Below are 23,988 nucleotides of genomic sequence, written 5' to 3'. Positions count from 1 at the left end.
CCAGATCTAATGTGTTAAATTCTCCTACATTAATTTCACATTTCCACAAACTTCAAAGTATTTCCTTTTAAATGGTATCAAGAATATGCGTATCCTTGCTTCAGGTCTTGAGCTACAGGCAGTTAGACGTGGGTGTGTCATTTTAGGAGGAAATTGAAAAAAAGGGTCCGATCCAAAGGGGGAGGAGTGTGCCTCTCCATTAACAACTGGTGCGCTGCTTCCAGTGTGAAGTAAATCTCAAGATTTTGTTCGCCTAATATACAATAGCTTATGGTAAGCTGCAGACCTTTTTATCTAACAAGCCAACACAACTTTGGCACTCAACAAACTGTATGGGTGTATGGGGGATGTATTATTCTCCTAATTGATGGGATGACTAACTTAGGAATAATGCATTCTGGACTGTGCTGATGTAGGTTGTGTCACCTGGCAAGCTGTGATTGATGTGAAGAGCTGTGTTAGGAGGTAAAATGAGATAAGGATTTGTGTCTCCAAATACTAGACTATACTGGTTCTTTGTGATCTGTGAACCTTCCTTGGACGTAGGAATGGTGTCTAGGGGAGCTGGCACTTCTCATTATGACAGGTTGTTATGATAAATGTATGCCTGGAAACAGGGATGCGCTAAGAGGCGGGGAACAGCCAGTGCGCCAACGGATTGGCTGAGTAAGTCTAAACCACGCTCAAGCGTCTACTCTGATTGGCCAGCAGAGAGGTGGGAAACTCTCTCTCTGTAAGAGTATTTGAGGAAGAATCTAAAACAATGGATTTAGTTCTCTGAAGTGCCCTGCGAGGTATTTCAAGGAGCCCGTATATACGAAACATCATGTTTACCATTGAAGGTTTTTGCATTAATTAAAATAACTAGTATATCTTAGAAGTCGTGTTGACCTCTTTTGTTCCTAATGCCAGATTTGAATTGATGCAACTTTGACAATTGGTGACTTCCGACGTGATCTTGTAAATTGACTATGCTGGGTATTTTCCGGCCCATTTGGTCACCTCTTTCATTGGACTGTGTGTTTCACAAAAAGTCCGGACTACTAAAAAAAAAGGTAAGCAGATACCTATTGTTAAATAACTAAAGATCTGCACATTGGCTTTATTCAAATTAATTTTGTGAAACAACTGTCTGATGTAAGTGAACTAAATTATGAAACTATTATGAGTAGATAAGCACAATATTGTGACATGTAAACCTGTGGTGAATGTGATGTTAAACCTTGGTACCGTAGAGTATTGTTTCACCGGCATGTACCAGAAGGCTAGGTACGGCTAGCATCGGGAAATAGTACTGAAGTCCCCAGGCTAGGATCACCAGGGGTGAGAACTGGAGACACAGGGAATTATTGGCTAAGGGCGTTGGCTACTGACACATATCCATCGAGATATGGCTAGGATCAGAGGAGCGCCAAAACTTTAGTTGAGTATGGTTTCTTTGACACATATCCAGAGAGATATGGCTAGGTTCTGAGGAAAATACTGAAGTCCCCAGGCTAGGATCACCAGGGGTGAGAACTGTGGACACAGGGAATTATTGGCCAAGGGGGCTGGCTACTGACACATATCCATCGAGATATGGCTAGGATCAGAGGAGCGCCAACATTTTAGTTGAGTATGGTTCCTTTGACACATATCCAGAGAGATATGGCTAGGTTCTGAGGAAAATACTGAAGTCTCTGGACCACAAATGGTGGAACTGTGAGATACAGGGATGAATTGATCAAAGTGTAACGTTGTGGCACATATCCACTGAGATACGGCTAGGATCATAACGGACACTTACATTTTAGATAGTGTTACGCTACTGACACGTATCAGAGGGCTAGATACGGCTAGGATCAGGGGGACACTGGGTGTTGTGGTATGCATGAGTGCGCGAATGATCACAGACGAAATAAAATAGTGAATAGGGGTTATTAAAAATAATAAACCTGTATATTAAGACGTCTGTGGCTGTCCAAACTGTATCATTTGTGAATAACTGTTGGGTTTGTGGTTGCTTAAACCGTATAACCCGTTAATAACAAATGGGAATATGAAGGTAAAATAATGAATAACTTTATGACTAAACTGAAACGTTTGAACTGATATAATTGAATTGTAATGTTTAATGTTTGACATAGCATAACACTGGTTTTAAATAAGTAAATTGAAGTAATATGGTTTAGCGCTTGATTTGATATAACAACCATTGGTTAAATAATTGAAACACTTTGGTTTATTTGTTTTGATTTACCATTTGATGTGTGGCACTGTAAGAATACTGCTTTCAAACAATTAGACTGAAATAATTCTGTTTATCGTTTTAAATATAAATGTGCACCAACTTTAACTAATTAGGTGGGAATTATTTGATTTAAATAAATAGACTAAAGTACCTTAATTAACGGCAGAATATTGAAAACAAGAAACACAACTCCTCAGAGGACACGGAAGGTAGAGTTGCGAGGGGAGAGGCTGGAGAGAGCGAAAGTGTGGCTTTTGGAGCCAGGAAAGACTGGGAGTTGGCTGGGATCGCCACACGGGGTGATTATTTGAGAGGTGCATGTGGGTTTCTGACGAGAGATGTTCTAAACTTGCTCACCCGAACATAGACGTACGTCATGGGTGAGAACTAGATACGGCTAGGATCAGGGGGACACTGGGTGTTGTGGTATGCATGAGTGCGCGAATGATCACAGACGAAATAAAATAGTGAATAGGGGTTATTAAAAATAATAAACCTGTATATTAAGACGTCTGTGGCTGTCCAAACTGTATCATTTGTGAATAACTGTTGGGTTTGTGGTTGCTTAAACCGTATAACCCGTTAATAACAAATGGGAATATGAAGGTAAAATAATGAATAACTTTATGACTAAACTGAAACGTTTGAACTGATATAATTGAATTGTAATGTTTAATGTTTGACATAGCATAACACTGGTTTTAAATAAGTAAATTGAAGTAATATGGTTTAGCGCTTGATTTGATATAACAACCATTGGTTAAATAATTGAAACACTTTGGTTTATTTGTTTTGATTTACCATTTGATGTGTGGCACTGTAAGAATACTGCTTTCAAACAATTAGACTGAAATAATTCGGTTTATCGTTTTAAATATAAACGTGCACCAACTTTAACTAATTAGGTGGGAATTATTTGATTTAAATAAATAGACTAAAGTACCTTAATTAACGGCAGAATATTGAAAACAAGAAACACAGCTCCTCAGAGGACACGGAAGGTAGAGTTGCGAGGGGAGTGTCACGATCGTCTTCTTTTGAGATATTGGACCAAGGCGCAGCGTGTGCAAAATACATCTCTTTATTTTGGAAGAGAGAAAAACACGAAACCGAACACTATCCAAAACTAACAAAACAACAAACGACCGTGAAGCTAAATAACGTAAGTGCACAGACAAGCAACAAAACGTTCAACATAGACAATTACCCACAAACACATGATGCCCATGACTGCCTTAAATATGGCTCCCAATTAGAGACAATAAACCACAGCTGTCTCCAATTGAGAACCAATCCAGGCAGCCATCAACATACAAACACCTAGACAAGACATTACCCCATTAAACCTACAAACCCCTAGACAAACCAAAACACATACTTCACCATGTCACACCCTGACCTAACTAAAATATAAATGAAAACAAAGATAACTAAGGCCAGGGTGTGACATAACCCCCCCCTTAAGGTGCGAACTCCGGGCGCACCAGCATAAAGTCTATGGGAGGGTCTGGGTGGGCGTCTGTCCACGGTGGCGGCTCTGGCACTGGTCGTGGTCCCCACCCCACCTTAGTCACTACCCGCTTTCGTAGCCTCCTCCAAATGACCACCCTCCAACTTAACCCCACTGGATTAAGGGGCAGCACCGGACTAAGAGGCAGCCCCGGACTAAGGGGCAGCACCAGGATAAGGGGCAGCACCAGGATAAGGGGCAGCACCGGGCTAAGGGGCAGCACCGGACTGAATGGCGGATCCTGGCTGGCTGGCTCTGGCGGATCCTGGCTGGACGGCTCATGGCTGGCTGACGGATCTGGCTGCTCATGGCTGGCTGACGGATCTGGCTGCTCATGGCTGGCTGACGGATCTGGCTGCTCATGGCTGGCTGAATGATCTGGCTGCTCATGGCTGGCTGACGGATCTGGCTGCTCATGGCAGGCTGACGGATCTGGCTGCTCATGGCTGGCTGACGGATCTGGCTGCTCATGGCTGGCTGACGGATCTGGCTGCTCATGGCTGGCTGACGGATCTGGCTGCTCATGGCTGGCTGACGGATCTGGCTGCTCATGGCTGGCTGACGGATCTGGCTGCTCATGGCTGGCTGACGGATCTGGCTGCTCATGGCTGGCTGACGGATCTGGCTGCTCATGGCTGGCGGAAGGCTCTGGCTGCTCCTGTCTGGCGGAAGGCTCTGGCTGATCCTGTCTGGCGGAAGGCTCTGGCTGATCCTGTCTGGCGGAAGGCTCTGGCTGATCCTGTCTGGCGGAAGGCTCTGGCTGATCCTGTCTGGCGGAAGGCTTCGGCTGCTCCTGTCTGGCGGAAGGCTTTAGCGGCTCCGGTCTGGCGGACGGCTCTGAAGGCTCATGGCAGACGGGCGGCTTAGCAGGCTCAGTACAGACGGGCAGTTCATGCAGCGCTTGGCAGACGGACAGTTCAGACGGCGTTGGGCAGACGGGCAGTTCAGGCGCCGTTGGGCAGACGGCAGACTCTGGCCGGCCGAGACGCACTATAGGCCTGGTGCGTGATGCCGGAACTGGAGGTACCGGGCTGAGGACACGCATCTCAGGGCTAGTGCGGGGAGAAGGAACAGGGCATGCTGGACCCTGTGGACGCACATAAGGCCTAGTGCGTGGTGCCGGAACTGGTGGTCCCGGGCTGAGGACACGCATCTCAGGGCTAGTGCGGGGAGAAGGAACAGGGCATGCTGGACCCTGGGGACGCACATAAGGCCTAGTGCGTGGTGCCGGAACTGGTGGTCCCGGGCTGAGGACACGCATCTCAGGGCTAGTGCGGGGAGAAGGAACAGGACGCACAGGACTCTGGGGACACACAGGAGGCTTGGTGCGTGGTGTAGGCACTGGTGGTACTGGGCTGGAGCGGGGAGGTGGCGCCGGAAATACCGGACCGTGCAGGCTTACTGGCTCCCTTGAGCACTGAGCCTGCCCAACCTTACCTGGTTGTATGCTCCCCGTCGCCCGACCAGTACGGGAAAGTGGAATAACCCGCACCGGGCTATGTAGGCGAACCGGGGACACCATGCGTAAGGCTGGTGCAATGTAAGCCGGCCCGAGGAGACGCACTGGTGACCAGATGCGTTGGGCCGGCTTCATGACATCCGGCTCAACGCTCAATCTAGCCCGGCCGATACGTGGAGCTGGAATGTACCGAACCGGGCTATGCACGCGGACAGAAGAAACCACCTCAACTGGACCAAGCAGCGAGTCGAGGAGCCATCGCCAGGGAAAGCGCTGGCAGATCTCCGTGGCAGCTTCGACTGGGTCAAGCCCATTGAGGAGCTGAGTGACGAGGGTTGGAGACAGAGGAGCGAGAGGTGGGCGAGAATGATGGAGGCCTGGCCCACGGGGAGGAGAGAACCCCAGAAAATTTTTAGGGGGGGGCTCACGACGTCGGACCAGCAGGAGGCCGCGATAGAGCGGCCCAGTGGGTTGCCGGAGGAGGCCGCCGGGTTACGGGGGCCACTGGTCGAAGAGGGGATGGAGGAAGTAGAGGCACGGCGAGAGGTACTGGCGTGTGTTGCCAGTCCGGTCCGGCCCGTTCCAGATTCCGGTGTAGGGCCAGTGGTGTGTGTCCCCAGTACAGTCCGGCCCATCCAAGCTCCCCGCACCAAGCCAGTGGTGTGCGTCGTCAGCCCTGTCCGGCCCGTTCCTGCTCTCCGCACCAAGTCTGTGGTGCGCGTCGCCAGCCCTGTCAGGCCCGTGCCTGCTCTCCGCACCAAGTCTATGGTGCGTTTCGTCAGCCCTGTCCGGCCCGTTCCTGCTCTCCGCACCAAGTCTGTGGTGCGCGTCGCCAGCCCAGTCCGGCCCATCCAAGCTCCCCGCACCAGGACAGTGGTGCGCGTCGCCAGCCCTGTCCGGCCCGTGCCTGCTCTCCGCACCAAGTCTATGGTGCGTTTCGTCAGCCCTGTCCGGCCCGTTCCTGCTCTCCGCACCAAGTCTGTGGTGCGCGTCGCCAGCCCAGTCCGGCCCATCCAAGCTCCCCGCACCAGGTCGGTGGTGCGCGTCGTCTGCCCGGTCCGGCTCATTCCTGCTCCCCGCACCAAAGCAGGGGTGCGCTGCGTCAGCCCGGTCCGGCCCGTTCCTCCTCCACGCATCAGGCCAGGGGTGTGCGTCGTCAGTCCGGCACAACCCGTGCCTGGGTCATGTCCGGAGCCGGATCCGCCGCCGAGGCGGAGTGCCCACCCGGTCCCTCCCCTGTTGTGGTTGTTTGGCGCGGCCGGAGTCCGCGCCTTTGGGGGGGGGTACTGTCACGCCCTGGCTCTGGGGACTATGTTATGTTGAGCCAGGGTGTGTAAGTCTATGTTTTGTATATCTATGTTGGCCTGAGTGACTCCCAATCAGAGGCAACGAGTCAGCTGGTTGTCTCTGATTGGGAGCCATATTTAACTATCGGTCTTTTCACTTTGTGTTGTGGTTTCTTGTTCCTTTTGGTTTGTGTATCGAAGGACTTCACGTTTCGTTCATTGTTTTGATCGTGTGATATAGTTAATAAATATAAATATGTTCACCCGCAACGCTGCGCCTTGGTCCTCCTCCTTAAGCGAACGTGACAGGGAGGGGCTGGAGAGAGCGAAAGTGTGGCTTTTGGAGCCAGGAAAGACTGGGAGTTGGCTGGGATCGCACACGGGGTGATTATTTGAGAGGTGCATGTGGGTTTCTGACGAGAGATGTTCTAAACTTGCTCACCCGAACGTAGACATACGTCATGGGTGAGAAAGTAGAGAACATTTACATTTGCATTTTTGGTAATTTGGCGGACGCTCTTGTCCAGAGCGATTTATGGGAGCAATTGGGGTTGAGTGACTTGCTCGAGGGCACATCGGCAGGTTTTTCGCCTGGTCGGCTCGGGGATTGGAACCGGCGACCTCTCGGTTGTTGGCGCGGCGCTATTGGTCACTAAGCTGCCTGCCGCCCCATATGAGTTTAAGGTTGTGGCGTTGTTGGATCATGTGATGGTGGAATAAACTGACCATAACTAATGTTGTTTTAGACGTAATGTATAATATAGTACAAAGCAGATGGAGGGTTCAATTGAACTAATTATCATGGTAGAGCTAACGTAGTACAGTGATGGAACTTCATTTTGTGTCAGAGGGTAAGATGAGAAATCATTAATGGTGCTATTGGTGGAAATCTATTTATCATTTCAAGGCATGGAGTAACAATCTGCATTTATGAGTGTACATTCCACTGCTGATGTGTTGATTGAATGGGTACGATGGAGTATTTGGTTGGTTAATGCTAAATGGAAGATTTGGAGCATGGTTGGGGGTTAAAAACTCACTTATTCAATAGGGAATGGGTGGAGAGAGAGAGAGTTTTTACGTGTAATAAAAGTTGCATAAGATAGCTTTAGTAGTATTCTAGATAGGTCTATGAAAATATGTTACAAGTACGAATGACATTATTTCCTAAGAAGGAAGATTGTAGGGAAGTTTCCCGCGCCTCCCTTATAATGTAGGAAGGAGCAGGAGAGGGGGAGGAGATGTAAGAGACAGTACATAGTTCAGATGGTAGGAATGTCATTAAGTGTATGCTGATCAACGATAGCAAGTATTTGTTTTATTAATTAGGGCCTAATCAGAGAGAACAGTTAAAGAAATGGAATAGCGAACTGAAATGGGTTAGCGGGAAAATACAAAATTGTTGGTACATTCTAGAACGATAATTTATTTTGGTTACGGGGATGCAAGTATGCATTGGCTGTTGTGCTGGGGGAATAGCGCCAGCCTGTGGTGGGTTATGGATTGGTGAAATTGGGGGGACAGGAACAATAGAAGGGGAGACAGATTTTCCTAGGAGGTTGAACAAATAATTGATAATGGATCATTTGAGATGAGATCACATGTAACAGAGTTAGGGTAATCAATTAAATAATTATTGTATACTCGAGGAATTTTGAGTGGTTTAATGGATTAGTTATGAGGAATTAGATTGATACAAACAATTATTGATGGGTTAAGACTGGGGATATCTGTATCATGTTTTGTGTATACTACCATATTTAGATTATAACCAGGAGAAAGAGATTAGCTCATCTCAGTTAGGCAGTATTTAGGTCATAAAAGTGAGCTACCAAATTAAGTGAGGCCTGGCTATTTGTGGTTGTTGTTTTTCAAATTGGGTTAAAATGGGTTCACAGAGCCAGAGGCTGTACAGAGAAAGGTGGAGCTCCCATGTTGCCCTAGTGAAAGAACATTCAGAGGAATGGTTATCACTAGGAAAATGGATAAAACAGGGGGAAAACATTACTGACTGGCAGAATACACCAAATGGGGCTCAGTGTGGCCACTCCACTGCGAGATATAGAAGAAAGTTGAATTGGAGAGCAAAAACCCTGCCCGGGGTCCACCTGGAGATAAGTTTTAACGGATGACAGGAAGATATTTTCTTAACTCAGGAACAGGAGGCTGAGTTAGCAGCAATTCCGTTCAAATTATGGTCACAAGGACCAGCCGATGTAGGACTAATTAAGGGGGTAGCTCCAGTACAAGTGATTCCTCGATCCGATCATAGACCATACCAAAAGCAATATCCTATGAAACCAGAAGCAATAAAAGGGATAACACCTACATTTGAGCATTTACTTAAGGGAGGGGTGATAATTCCTGGAGATGAGGCACAATGCAACTCTCCAGTATTTCCTGTTAAAAAGGCGGCACCTAGCGCCAACTGGAGGATGGTCATGGACTTGCAGGGGGTTAATAGAAATATAATTCCCGAGGTCCATGTGTACCAGATCCACATACATTGCTGAACCAATTGAAACCAGAGAACTCCTATTTTACAGTGATAGATTTAGCTAATGCTTTCTTTAGTATCCCAGTTCATCCGGATAGTCAGGGATGGTTTGGCTTTACTTTTCAGGGAAGGAAATGGACTTACGCTAGGATGCCTCAAGGCTACTCGGAAAGTCTTACAATCTTTGCCCAGGCTATAACTAGGAATTTGGGAAAGTTGGAACCTAGGGAAGGAAGCCAAATGTTAGTTTATGTAGATGATATTCTATTGGCTAATCCCACTCAGGAGGGATGTAAGAGGGATACAATCCAATTGTTAACCTTCCTGGCAGAACAAGGACACAAAGTGAGCAAAAAGAAACTTCAACTTTGGCAGAGCGAGGTCATTTACCTAGGACACACTATAACTCAGGAGGGGCGAATGTTAAACTCATCCAGGAAAACTGCTATACTTGAAGCGCCAAAACCGTTAAACAAAAAACAAATGATGAGCTTTTTGGTAATGATAAACTGCTGTAAAGCTTCGGTACTCCATTATGTACTGCATACGGGTAAATTAAGTGATCTTAACTATGGGAAGGCAATGGCAGCCCATGGTAAAATAATTTGGAACTCTAAGGAGGCATACATACATCAGGGATGTTATCCAAATGGTAGAGAGTAAAGAGGGATATGACATTGGTCGTGATTTAAAGATGATGAGGTTTTTTGGTGGGCTATTAGATATAACTGGGTTAATCATGAACATAGAGGTTTTTATTCTTTGTTGCTAGGCAGAAGACTTAGGTGACCTAAATATGGACTTGTCATGTCCAACAATCAGTCTTCAGGTCAAGCCCGGGAGAGCCTGGGTAGAACAGAGTTTGAACTAAACATGAGTGTTTTTACAAGATAAGAGATTGATGATTGGATTACTAATTGATTCTGAACTGGATGAAAGTCGAATTTAGCTGCCATAAAAGACAAAGGAAGTGGGAGGAGCAATAAAGAAGCAAAAGACAATCTCAAAAATGAAAGGCATGGCAATTGGATGATAAATTACATAAGGGATTGTTTAGGAAGGTAATAATATTGACACATGGGCAAATCATGTGTCAAAAAAGGGGGAGTGATAGGATTAAATAATAATGATAGGATTAAATAATAAATATTTAAAAAAAAACAACAATAGAAATTGAGAGCTGAACATGTATGTGTGAAGATAGTTTATTAACCACACCCGTATGTCAGAGGTGTGCTTACATCTGATGGTTGTGTGGTGATAACTGATTGTGAACTCACCTACATATGTAAACAATCAAACGTGTCAGAGACTGGTGAGTTGTCACGTAGAAAGTGGGACCTCCTCCCGGGAGCCCCACAGGTGAACTAAAGGAGAAGGTGACCCACTCTATCTCACCAGGATCCAGTCCCTAAAAGAAGAAAAACTGGAAGCAGGCCTGTTGGGAAGGGCCCTATCAAGTCCTATTAGATCCACCTGGGTGCATGTCACACACGGCAAAAAGGTAAACCCAGTTACACCTGACGAACAAACACAGAGTTAGGAGAAAGAACCGATCACCACTAGGGCTCGGGGGTTGGCTCCTTAACGAAGATTCCCTTACCCTGTCTGATCATCCCTGTGTGAGTTCGGTAGAAGGTGAAGCAATGGGTTGGCGTCTGACATGTTCTCAGGGCGAGGGTGGGGATTCACAGGTCTCCTGACGGTAGGTAGCTGTCTGATTGTGGGGGCCATATTCCTAACACACTCAAACCCTCCTGATCAGCCAGAAGTAGTAGTTAACCTAACACAAGTTGATAAAAGAATACCTGAGCACAGTCTACGAAGGCATAGGAGACAGCTAGACGTAGGGAAAGGGGAAGTACTAGGGACTTTAGGGAAGGACATCACCATATGTATGTCACCATGTACATCCTGGGATTATGTAGTTGCTCATACCAAGCGGGGGGATATGTCAATCTCCATACACAGTTTAGGGACAGGTGTAGTATTGTGAAAGTATGGAATTACCAGAAATGGCAGTGCGACCCATATAAGGGTAGGTACTGTCTGAAAGTCTGAATTATGCTAAAACAGGTTACAGACCTGAACAAGTGAGATATCCTCTTCAACTGGGGCACCCTATAGAGTAAACCTCTCTGAGGGAGGTAGTGAGACCGGGGCTGTGGTAAAGATAGTACAAACCGTAGGAATCTTGACCGTTGGTTGGAATGGATTTAGTATACGGCAAGAAATGTCTAAAGAGGACTGTTATGCCTGTGGGACAGCCAAACCAAGGTTAACAACTACTCTGTTCCCCTTGACAGGCTTTAACTCTCTGTCATGTTTATCCTCCATGCAAGCCACCTGGGAATGTGGTGAAAGAGTCTTGTAGTAACTTGAACTATCTGTATCCCCCGAAAACAAAGTAATTCCGACCTAGGTTGCCTCCGTTTGAAGTCTCAGGGGGTTCTAATTGTTTTTCTAGGACTGCTAAGATAGGATACAGAGTAGGGCATCTTAGCTCCTGCTCCCACACAGAGAATATCACAACTAAAAGAGACCATGACTAATCTCTCCTCTTTGTTGCAGCCAGAGGATTTTAGGAACCAAAACCAGGCCCGTGCTGACATCTGATGGTTGTGTGGTGATAACTGATTGTGAACTCACCTACAATGTAAACAATCAAACGTGTCAGAGACTGGTGAGTTGTCACGTAGAAAGTGGGACCTCCTCCCGGGATCCTTTGATGAAAGGATATATATATTGATGGGATAGGAGTACCTCGAGGGGTTCCAGAACAATTCAAAGCTAGGAATCAGATCGCAGCTGAGTTTGAATCAAGTATTTTTTGGTGGTCAACAATTAATAAAAACGTAGATTGGATAAATTATATTTACTATAACCAGCAAAGATTTATAAACCACACTCGTGATGCATTAAAGGGATTAGCTGAGCAGACAGCGGCAACTAGCTTAATGACATGGCAGAATAGAATAGCTTTAGATATGCTTTTGGCTGAGCGGGGCGGAGTTTGTGTTCTGTTTGGATCTATGTGCTGTATTTTCATCCTCAAACAATATAGCACCGGACGGGTCCGTGACAAAAGAGCTTCAGGGGAGTAACTACGCTGACGAACAAACTGGCTGAGAACTCTGGTATTGATAGCTCCATAAACGGTTGGTTTGATAACATATTTGGTAAATGGAAAACTATTGTTGTAACTATTCTGGGTGAAGTTATAGCTTCTATGGGTATACTTGTTCTTTGTGGATGTTGTCTTATTTCCTGTGTCTGAGGTTTGGTGAGAAAGGAGATGGGGAAGGTGATTTCCCAACAGATGGTGAGATACGGCCCAATCCTGGACTCCGACCTAAGGAATTAAGGATATGACCTACCAGGCTTGGTGGAGTGACACTAGAGGGTGTCTAAAGGGGGCCAAAATATACTTCTCTGTTTGTGTTTTATGTTTTAATAGTCTTATGTTTTGTGTTCTATTAATCATGTGTTTTATGGTTTGAAGTTCCTTGGTGACTGGTAACAATTTGCAAGTTGGGTGTAGATGGACTGAGGGTTTTTATTTTTTAGTATCATCATAGCCTATTAATAAAAGTGTGATTATTTTTGTTTGTATTGTATTATAATGAATGACACCCTGTGTTTTCTTATTTTGAATCACACCCAGTGGGTGTGAAAAGGGGGATTATGGGGGATTTATTATTCTCCTAATTGATGGGATGACTAACTTAGAAAGAATGCATTCTGGACTGTGCTGATGTAGGTTGTGTCACCTGGCAAGCTGTGATTGATGTGAAGAGCTGTTTTAGGGGGTAAAATGAGATAAGGATTTGTGTCTCCAAATACTAGACTATACTGGTTCTTTGTGATCTGTGAACCTTCCTTGGACGTAGGAATGGTGTCTAGGGGAGCTGGCACTTCTCATTATGACAGGTTGTTATGATAAACGTATACCTGGAAACAGGGATGCGCTAAGAGGCGGGGAACAGCCAGTGCGCCAACGGATTGGCTAAGTCTAAACCACGCTCAAGCGTCTACTCTGATTGGCCAGCAGAGAGGTGGGAAACTCTCTCTCTGTAAGAGTATTTGAGGAAGAATCTAAAACAATGTATTTAGTTCTTTGAAGTGCTGTCACGATCGTCAGAGTGAGTGGACCAAGGCGCAGCGTGATGAACGAACATACTTCTTTATTTAATGAATGCACGAACAACAAAACAATAAACGATACCGTGACGTCCTATGTAAACCAAAAGGAACACACCGAAAGGAACAAGATCCCACAACTATTGTGGGAAAACAGCCTCTATGTCACGAACGTCTGAGGAAGCGGACCAATACGCAGCGCGTTGAGTGAACATGATGACTTTATTTAAACAAAGCAACCACGAAAACAAATAGACGAATGACGATAGTGAAGTCCACAGTGACAAATGACTGTACATGGAACAAAAACCCACAACCACAAGGTGAACACAGGCAGTTTAAATATGGCTCCCAATCAGAGATAACGAGCCGACAGCTGACACTCGTTACCTCCGATTGGGAGTCACTGACCAAACACGGAAAACAAAACCAATACCAAACACAACAAATGAACACACCCTATACCCAACACAACCAAATGAATACACCCTGGCTCAAACAACACAGTCCCGGAGCCAGAGCGTGACAGTACCCCCCCCTAAAGGCGCGGACTGCGACCGCGCCTCAATAAGGCTAAACAAGGGAGGGCTGGGTGGGCATACCTCTTCGGCGGTGGTTCTGGCTCTGGTCGTGGTCCCCACCCCACCATAGTCACTACCCGCTTCCGTAGCCTCCTCCACATGACCACCCCCCAACTAAACCCCACTGGATTAAGGGGCGGCACCGGACTAAAGGGCAGCACCGGACTAAGCGGCAGCACCGGACTAAGGGGCAGCACCGGACTGAATGGCAGATCCTGGCTGGACGGCTCATGGCTGGCTGAAAGATCTGGCTGCTCATGGCTGGCTGACGGATCTGGCTGCTCATGGCTGGCTGACGGATCTGGCTGCTCATGGCTGGCCGACGGATCTGGCTGCTCATGGCTGGCCGACGGATCTGGCTGCTCATGGCTGGCTGACGGATCTGGCTGCTCATGGCTGGCTGAAGGCTCTGGCTGATCCTGTCTGGCGGAAGGCTCTGGCTGATCCTGTCTGGCGGACGGCTCTGGCTGATCCTGTCTGGCGGAAGGCTCTGGCTGATCCTGTCTGGCGGAAGGCTCTGGCTGATCCTGTCTGGCGGAAGGCTCTGGCTCCTGGCAGACGGGCGGCTCATGCAGCGCTTGGCAGACGGACAGTTCAGACGGCGTTGGGCAGACGGGCAGTTCAGGCGCCGTTGGGCAGACGGGCAGTTCAGGCGCCGTTGGGCAGACGGCAGACTCTGGCCGTCTGAGGCGCACCGTAGGCCTGGTGCGTGGTGCCGGAACTGGAGGTACCGGGCTGAGGACACGCATCTCAGGGCTAGTGCGGGGAGAAGGAACAGGGCATGCTGGACCCTGGGGACGCACATAAGGCCTAGTGCGTGGTGCCGGAACTGGTGGTCCCGGGCTGAGGACACGCATCTCAGGGCTAGTGCGGGGAGAAGGAACAGGCCGGACCGGGCTGGCGACGCGCACCGTAGGTTTGGTGCGAGTGGCCGGAACAGGCCGGGCAGGGCTGTCGACGCGCACCGTATCCTTGGTGCGTGGAGCAGGAACAGGCCGGGCAGGGCTGTCGACGCACACCGTATCCTTGGTGCGTGGAGCAGGAACAGGCCGGGCTGGGCTGGCGACGCACACCGTAGGTTCTGTGCGTGGAGCAGGAACAGGCCGGGCTGGGCTGGCGACGCACACCGTAGGTTCTGTGCGTGGAGCAGGAACAGGCCGGGCTGGGCTGGCGACGCACACCGTAGGTTCTGTGCGTGGAGCAGGAACAGGCCGGGCTGGGCTGGCGACGCACACCGTAGGTTCTGTGCGTGGAGCAGGAACAGGCCGGGCTGGGCTGGCGACGCACACCGTAGGTTCTGTGCGTGGAGCAGGAACAGGCCGGGCTGGGCTGGCGACGCACACCGTAGGTTCTGTGCGTGGAGCAGGAACAGACCGGGCTGGACTGGCGACGCACACCGTGGGCTTGATGCGTGGAGTAGGAACAGGCCGGTCCGTACTGGGAACACACACCACTGGCTTTAACTGGGGATCAGGAACGGGCCGGACCGGACTGGTAACACACATCAGTCTCTCACGCCGTGCCGCAACAACTTCCCTTCCTCTACTCGCCAATGGCTCCCGTAATCCGATAGCCTTCTCTCCACGTCTCCCTGTGGCAGCCTTCTGCTGCCCAGCCGCCCAAGCCATGTGCCCCCCCCAAAAAACTTTTTGGGGTTGCCTCTCGTCCCTCCGATGATGGCCCTGCTGACGCCGTTGCTCCTCTCCTGCCAGGTTCTCCCCCTTCATCGCCCTCCGGTACCGGACGGCCTCCTCCTGCGTAATATGTCCCCAGCCGAGGAGGACATCCACCAGCGTTCTCTCCTGCGGGTGTTCCTGGATACGCTGCTTGGTCCTTTGATGGTGGGTTTTTCTGTCACGAACGTCTGAGGAAGCGGACCAATACGCAGCGCGTTGAGTGAACATGATGACTTTATTTAAACAAAGCAACCACAAAAACAAATAGACGAATGACGATAGTGAAGTCCACAGTGACAAATGACTGTACATGGAACAAAAACCCACAACCACAAGGTGAACACAGGCAGTTTAAATATGGCTCCCAATCAGAGATAACGAGCCGACAGCTGACACTCGTTACCTCCGATTGGGAGTCACTGACCAAACACGGAAAACAAAACCAATACCAAACACAACAAATGAACACACCCTATACCCAACACAACCAAATGAATACACCCTGGCTCAAACAACACAGTCCCGGAGCCAGAGCGTGACACTCTATAAATATGGCTCCCAATCAGAGACAACCAGCAACAGCTGACACTCGTTGCCTCTGATTGGGAACCACTCTGGCCAACACAGAAATACAATACATAGAATAAACACACCCTGGCTCAACATATAGAGTCCCAGAGCCAGGGTGTGACAAGTGCCCTGCGAGGTATTTCAAGAAGCCCGTATATACGAAACATCATATTTACCATTGAAGGTTTTTGCATTAATTAAAATAACTAGTATATCTTAGAAGTCGTGTTGACCTCTTTTGTTCCTAATGCCAGATTTGAATTGACGCAACTTTGACAGGTGATAAACAAACAATAAACCGCACACCCAGAGCCAGCGTTTCTAGTGGGCAGAGACTTTAACGCGGAGAGACTTACAGTACAACCGTTCTACCTAACTTCTACCAACACGTCTCTGCACATGTCGAGAGACAAATTTGAGGTGACAGAGAGTGACATTCAATACCGCCTTACACACTCTTGCCTGCATCTAGCTGATATAGGGTGTAATCATTAGTAGTCCAACAGTTGCAGACTAGAGTTTCTATTGGACAAATTCATGTATGTTTATCCCTGTTTTGTTCCATTTGCTTCCGTTTATGAAACCATTTTCAACAGAATCAGCGGAATGAATACACCCCTGAAACACGTGAACAGAGTTCACTGTCATAACAGACACGTTGTATTACTTCTCTTCCCTTCGCTTGTGGAATTCAATGCACAACACATCAGCTGTATATGACCAGGCGAAGAAACCTTTCCAAGCCAAACCGCTAAACCCAGCCTACATTGTTGTCCCCATAAGTAACGTCATAGTCAGCATAGCTAATAGAACTAACGCATTAGTAAACACGCTACAATCATGCAGTAACATTAGTGTACAGTCAGTAAGCAGTTACACCGGCGGACCCCAGTGGCAATAAATTAGTAATACCAAAAGCTTATCTTGACTTGGAAGAGTTCCAGTGTTGTGTTGGAAAGTCATAGCCACCTAGCTAACATAGCATCCCTCTGTTTGAGCAGGGTGTTTCAGTATGCTAAACTAGCAAGCTGCATTTCCTAGCTAAGTAAGTGAAAGTGAAAAAGAAATGATGAAATCTCTCTCTCGCTATTTCTCTCGTTTCTCCTTCATTTTGGAAGAAATTATTTTGTTCAAAACTTTTCAACTATTCTCTTTCTCTCTCTTTGAGTCAACTACTCACCACATTTTATATACTGCAGTGCTCGCTAGCTGTAGTTTATGCTTTTAGTACTAGATTAATTCTCTGATCCTTTGATTGGATGAACAACATGTTAGTTCATGCTGCAGGAGCTTTGATAGGCTGGAGGACGTCCTTCGGAATTTGTCATAATTACTGTGTAACTCTACGGAAGGGGGTGAGAACTATGAGCCTCCTAGGTTTTGTCAATGTACCCAGTGGAGGACGGAAGCTAGCTGTTCTCCGGCTTCACCATGGTACTACCCTACATAGTGCTGTTGAGGCTACTGTAGACCTTTGCAAAATACTGTGTTTTAATCAGTTATTTGGTGATGTGATTATATTGAGCATAGTTTTATGTAAAAAGGATCACTTTTTTAATGTTTTACCATTTTAATTTTCATGAAATTCACTGAGGAGGATGGCCCTCCCCTTCTTCCTCTGAAGAGCCTCCACTGGTATTGACTGCAGCTGAAATGCTTCCTGAGGAGACTATAGATGGCATCTGGGTTAGCTAGAATGCCACTATTCCTGATTCCGATTGAGACTACATCTTCTGCTCTTCCCTTGAGATGGATGAGAATCTCTCAGGCCTGTTCCTCTATTTTCATGTGTCCCTTTTTAATAAAGTTTATCATGGCCTCTTCCCATTCATCAAATGTAATTGTGTCTTATCTCTCCCCTCTAAAGGAAGGTGGTTCTTTGACTTTTCTTTGGGCAACTACTTGGACTTGGGAGAAGTCTAGAACTTGGCTAACTGGAGGGTCAGGTCTGTGTCTTGGTTCACTTTGGGTAGTGGCTGTAGCTCCTGTTGGGCTACTAGAACTGAAGTGCATGATAATGCTATCAGCTAGCTGCTGTCCTATCTGTTGGACTATGATACTCATCTGGCCTATTAGCACTGCATCGTCATTGGGGTTAGGAGTGGAGGTGCTAACAACCTGGGGCCTAGGTGAGTTGACTGCATGATGACAATGAGAAGCTGCATTGTCCCCACTGACTAAAGGAACTTCCCTACCATTGACTAAATTTCACTACCATTGACATCACCACACACACTAGGACTACCAGTTGGGAAAGGAATAGATAACCCCAACACACCCCTTCCCCTACCAACATTGACAGGTGTTAGCAAATCTGAAAAACAAATACGGTTGAAACTCATTGTAGTAGCTCAAAATGAAAGTTGATAAAAAAAATATTTTGTAGCAACATTTGAAATTGTGTTTTTTACATTGGATAAAAGTAGAGACTCAGAGCTAGAAAATGGTGTATCATACACTACAGTTGAGGAAAAATTAGAAATTAATTCTGCGTTGAAAATTGGTAAACTTGTAACCTAACTTATGAGAAAATTGCCTTTGAATGTTTTGTACAACTTATTGTTATTTACACATAATTGCACATATTTTGCACATAATCTCTTGCACATCAAGCATTCCAGTGTTAATACTATTGTAATTATTTTGCACTATAGCCTATTCATTGCCTTACCTCCATAACTTGCTACATTTGCACCACTGTATATATATTTTCTGTTGTATTTTTGACTTTTTTTTTTTTTTTTACCCCATATGTAACTCTGTGTTGTTTTTTTTCGCACTGCTTTTGCTTTATCTTGGCCAGGTCGCAGTTGTAAATGAGAACTTGTTCTCAACTTTCTTACCTGGTTAAATAAAGGTGAAATAAATAAATGGAGACCTCTTCTTTGTCTACACCCATTCAGCATCGTTCACACCCTCTCAAGCTTTAGCCCCACCCATCTCTTTAAGGTATGATCCGAGCGTCTTGTCCTAACAACAGCAGTCAAGCTAACTGGCTAGCTTGCTAGCTACTTCCAGACACAAATGAGAGAACAGCTCACTCTGACCATTTTACTCGCCCTAGCAGAGCTGGTTAGGATGTTTTTATGTTATCCAGAGCGTTGGTGACTGCAACTGTGCTGCTGGCAACAATTTACGCTTTTTTGCAAACGTCTACTGACACCGGCCATATTCCATGGGTGTTGAGCGTTCGTAATTTCGTCAGTTAGTTCAGTTAGACGAGAGTTCTCTGAAATCTGAGTAGATAGCCAGAGCGAATTTAAAAGCTACATCTATCAACCTTGCCACCAGAGGTCTCTTCACAGTCCCCAAGTCCAGAACAGACTATGGCAGGGACACAGGACTACATAGAGCAATGACTACATGGAACTCTATTCCACATCAGGTAACTGATGCAAGCAGTAGAATCAAATTTAAAACATTTCTAAAAATACACCTTATGGAACACAAACATAGGCACAGAAACATGCATACACACACATGATAACATACGTTCTAAACACACACGTACACATGGATTTTGTGTTGTAGATATGTGATAGTGGATTATGGGCCTGAGGGGGCACACTTTATGTTGTAAATTCTGTAATGAATGTATTGTAATGTTTTAAAAATTAATTTTGTTGGACCCCAGGAAGAGCTAATGGGTACAAATATCTACCTCAAATACCTTGTAACCCTGCACACTGATCTGGAACTGGTACTCCTTGTATATAGCTTTATTCTTGGGTATTTTATTCCTCGTCAAACATTAAAGGAACAGTTGTCTCCATGTCTCGTCCGTACCTGGTAGGAGTACTCGGGTGGGGGTCCTGCGGAGTTCATCCCATTGGCTGGGGGAGGAGGGTAGGCATAGGCCTCATTGGCCATATATTTTCCAGAGAATCTACCAATTTTCCTTCCTGAGGAAATTGCAAGAAATTCTCGGGCTTCCCGGTATTCCCGTTCAAACCGAAAGTGCTATTTAAAAGCATATAATACCATTAAATAAAATCTGACATGATTATACCACTCTAAATGGAGAAATATGCACAATCTAAAGGGTTCTTTATGTATTTGTTGCAATTTAATCAACAATTTTCCCTCAAAGTCACCACACCATTTCATTGATGTAGCCTAGTTTTAACAGGCCTATGAAGCACTGATGGCCGACGGGTCAAATATGAGGTTAATACAGTAAAAATTAATCTTTTTAGCCTACCTTTGAAAGATGCATTTTGGTACTTTTCTCTCCCCTTGCACCTGGCTATCGAGGGAATTTGGGAAGGTTGTGGCTGTTTATACTTCACTTATTGTTATGATTTTGTCAGAGGAAACTAATCTGAATCTCCAATAATCAAACAGTTAAGCGGAGATTCAACAATGGATAGCGCCGCAGTTGATCAATTGCCCGTGATTCTAAACCCGCATTTAATATGCCATTCTAAGGTAGGCTATATTTTACATAAAATCTTATGAGGCCTACTTACTGCATCTGTTTTCTAGCAATAAAGTAAATGATCATCTCTGAAGTCACAGCATAAATGAAACGTGAGACTTTGGACTACACAAACAGACTATATATTCAAAGTAAATAAACTGCCATTATTACTTTTATTCAATACAAAATACTGTTCTCGCATTATTTTTCAACAGGAAAAACACTTGGTCAGAAACTAAGTAATTGACACTGACTGATTCCATGTAGCAAACAAAATCATTTGCATAGGCCATACCCGTTTTAACGTGTTGCTTCAAAACAGGCTCAATTCAGGTCGGATTTGCAGTCGGCATAAATGAGTAAAGCTTTGCCACAGACCTTTTGTATTAAAGCAGGTAGGCCTACCGGTAGCTCAAAAGTTGGAGTCAATTTTGTTACTGTATTTCAAGGTTGCGTGTACATGCACTTTGAATTCATGGCGACTAAAAACGGTAGGCTACGACGCACAAACCCTAGGCGCTACAAGCAACTCTGGGAGAGCTAGGACCAGATCGCAGCCTGCCAGCTAAGACAGGTTAACATTGCCTTTAACCTAAAAGTTTAGATTTTTACTGGCATATGCAGACCAACCCACAAAACGATTGGCTAATGATATGAGAGCTGGTGTTACATGTAAGAATTCACGAGTAGGAAACCAATTGTCCGTAGACTCAAGACTAGTAGACACTCAGCAGAGTAATTTAAATGCAATTTGACAACATTCAGCACTGACACCTTTAACCCCAATTCTAGCAACATCCTCATTTACAGACGTGATATGCACCAACCCCAAGCGCTCAGTTCTACAACTCAGTAAACAAACTACATCAGGTTAAATTGACCTAGAACCCATTACGTCATTTGATGCTACTAGCATAAGCAAATGTAGCTTAAGAAAGTCCAATGGTAATTTAAACACAAATTGGTCGAAGTAGTAATATATTGCTGATGCCAAAGCATGTTTATAATGCAATAAAACTGTTTTGCCATCACCCCAGTTACTAAAGTCAGGTCATTGAACCTCCAAAACAAAACTAAGGACACAAGTATTAAAGTTACTGTTTAATTGAGGCAAAACACACAAACGCAGTTACACACAACCTGGACTAGAGCACCCATGTACGTCCCACTTCAGATATCCATGTTTGTGGTCAACGGGGTCTCAGATGCAGAGGTGAACTGTTCCTCAATGGCATGGTCAGTAACAGAAGGCGCTTGGTCTACAGACTCGTCCCCACTTGTGCTAGAGTATAAATTAACCACAATCAGTAGTTCTCGTGGCTTCAGTAGCCAGTTGTGGCGTCGTCGGACGTGCCAGTTGTGGCTTCTGAAGCGGCGTCGTCGGACGTGCCAGTTGTGGCTTCTGAAGCGCCGTCGTCGGACGTGCCAGTTGTGGCTTCTGAAGCGCCGTCGTCGGACGTGCCAGTTGTGGCTTCTGAAGCGCCGTCGTCGGACGTGCCAGTTGTGGCTTCTGAAGCGCCGTCGTCGGACGTGCCAGTTGTGGCTTCTGAAGCGCCGTCGTCGGACGTGCCAGTTGTGGCTTCTGAAGCGCCGTCGTCGGACGTGCCAGTTGTGGCTTCTGAAGCGCCGTCGTCGGACGTGCCAGTTGTGGCTTCTGAAGCGGCGCCGTCGGACGTGCCAGTTGTGGCTTCTGAAGCGGCGTCGTCGGGACGTGCCAGTTGTGGCTTCTGAAGCGGCGTCGTCGGACGTGCCAGTTGTGGCTTCTGAAGCGGCGTCGTCGGACGTGCCAGTTGTGGCTTCTGAAGCGGCGTCGTCGGACGTGCCAGTTGTGGCTTCTGAAGCGGCGTCGTCGGACGTGCCAGTTGTGGCTTCTGAAGCGGCGTCGTCGGACGTGCCAGTTGTGGCTTCTGAAGCGGCGTCGTCGGACGTGCCAGTTGTGGCTTCTTTTGCGGCGTCGTCGGACGTGCCAGTTGTGGCTTCTTTTGCGGCGTCGTCGGACGTGCCAGTTGTGGCTTCTGAAGCGGTTGTGGCAGTAGGAGAGTTTCCATAGTCATCAGACCAGCGTCTCATCTTCTCAGCAGAGGCCAGGTCATCGTTTGCCAGAGAGCTATCATAGTTTGGAGAGTCTTGGGATGCTACTTCATTTGTCTCCAAATACTCTAGAGAAAAAGAGAAGAGGAACAGTTAGGTGTTCTACACAGTCTAGGCCAAATTGCCATTTGAATGTTCAGCAACATTGCACCCCACTGAACCCGACGTAGTTCTAAACGAATGTTGCAGGCCTAACATTTTCTGGCTTCTTTAGCATCAGACCCTATGGATCGGAGCATGTGCAATGGAGACGTCATTTGATGACAGCTCTGAAAAACGTAGGTTCAGGTACACAAGCAAATTATCAAAATCAACAGCAAAGGGTTTGATAACTTCTGGTTTAAAAAAAGATTCTAAACATTTGTTATTTAGACTGGGTTACTCTACGGTGTTGAATTAGTTTAAAACACAGCAGCAAAGAACATTGCTAGAAGGGATGGGATAACATAGGGGAAGAAACGCTTACCTCCAAGTCTCCTCTGCAGAGAGACTTGATCTTGTTTCTGGGACTTGCCAACAAGGGAACAAGAAACTGAGGAGAAAGAGTTGACAGAAGTTGAGTTGACACAAAATAGCTACATATATTTAATAGCAGTGAACAAAAAAGATGACCAACGTGGAAGAAACAGACAGTCAAATTTGAATCTCCAACATGTTTCCCAAACAAAACCCTTCAATCCAAATAAAACATTAGTGAACCAACCTTTGAAGACCCCCACAGTCAGCACAAAGAGCAGAAATTCTCTCACACCTCCCATGATTATGAGAATAGTCTTTATTATCAACAAGTAATGTCATCCCGTGGCCTGTATGAGGCTTATATAGGCCACTAATGACCGTTTACCAGACAAACATGACTTAACGATCAATTAACATGCTTGATTGAGTTGAAACATTCAGATAGAAATAGACCATGTAGAACAGATGTTTCTTTGGAGGGCAGGCAATCTTTTCTACTCTATATATTGCATTTATATCTGCTATGTTTTACCCTTCTGGTCTCAGATCAGCAGTAGAAAGAAGTAGGCCTAATTATTTTAGGTATAATCTTCAAAGATTTTCGGGGGAAATAAACACTGTACCCAAATCCACTTTTTTATTATGATCCTGGGAAATGGGTAGGCCTCCACCATATGGTCCTTCACAGTTTTACACCTGTGTTATATTCCTTTATTTACATAGATCACATACATAAATATATATGTTAGCTGTTAGTAGCTTTGGGATCAAATTTTCATATTGTATTGTTACTAACCATATATCATATTTTCCTCATTTGCTCTGTAGGAGACTCGGCTGGTGGAGATTCGTCATATGAAGGACATTCAAGTGGATGTGACCCCTAACCTGCAGAACAGGCTCAGCGGGGTGACAGACATCCTGTAACGGATCTCCAAGCTAGTGTCTGAGGACCTGGAGAAGGCTGTGTCTACAGCTGTGGGGCAAGACAAGCAAGGTAACCTAACCTCACCTAACCTCACTGTATGAAGGATTTTATTTTTATGTATAGTCATCTCCAATCTGTTAA

General features: G+C 46.3%; 1 pseudogene; it reads right to left on the bottom strand.

Moving 5' to 3' along the window:
• Positions 1-23,254, bottom strand: part of LOC121565212 — a 31,930-nt pseudogene extending 8,676 nt beyond the window's left edge.
• Between the last annotated feature and the right edge of the window lie 734 nt (positions 23,255-23,988).

Source organism: Coregonus clupeaformis, unplaced genomic scaffold (assembly GCF_020615455.1).
Source record: "Coregonus clupeaformis isolate EN_2021a unplaced genomic scaffold, ASM2061545v1 scaf2109, whole genome shotgun sequence".
Taxonomy (NCBI): Eukaryota; Metazoa; Chordata; class Actinopteri; order Salmoniformes; family Salmonidae; genus Coregonus; species Coregonus clupeaformis.
This window is presented reverse-complemented; position numbering and strand designations above follow the sequence as displayed.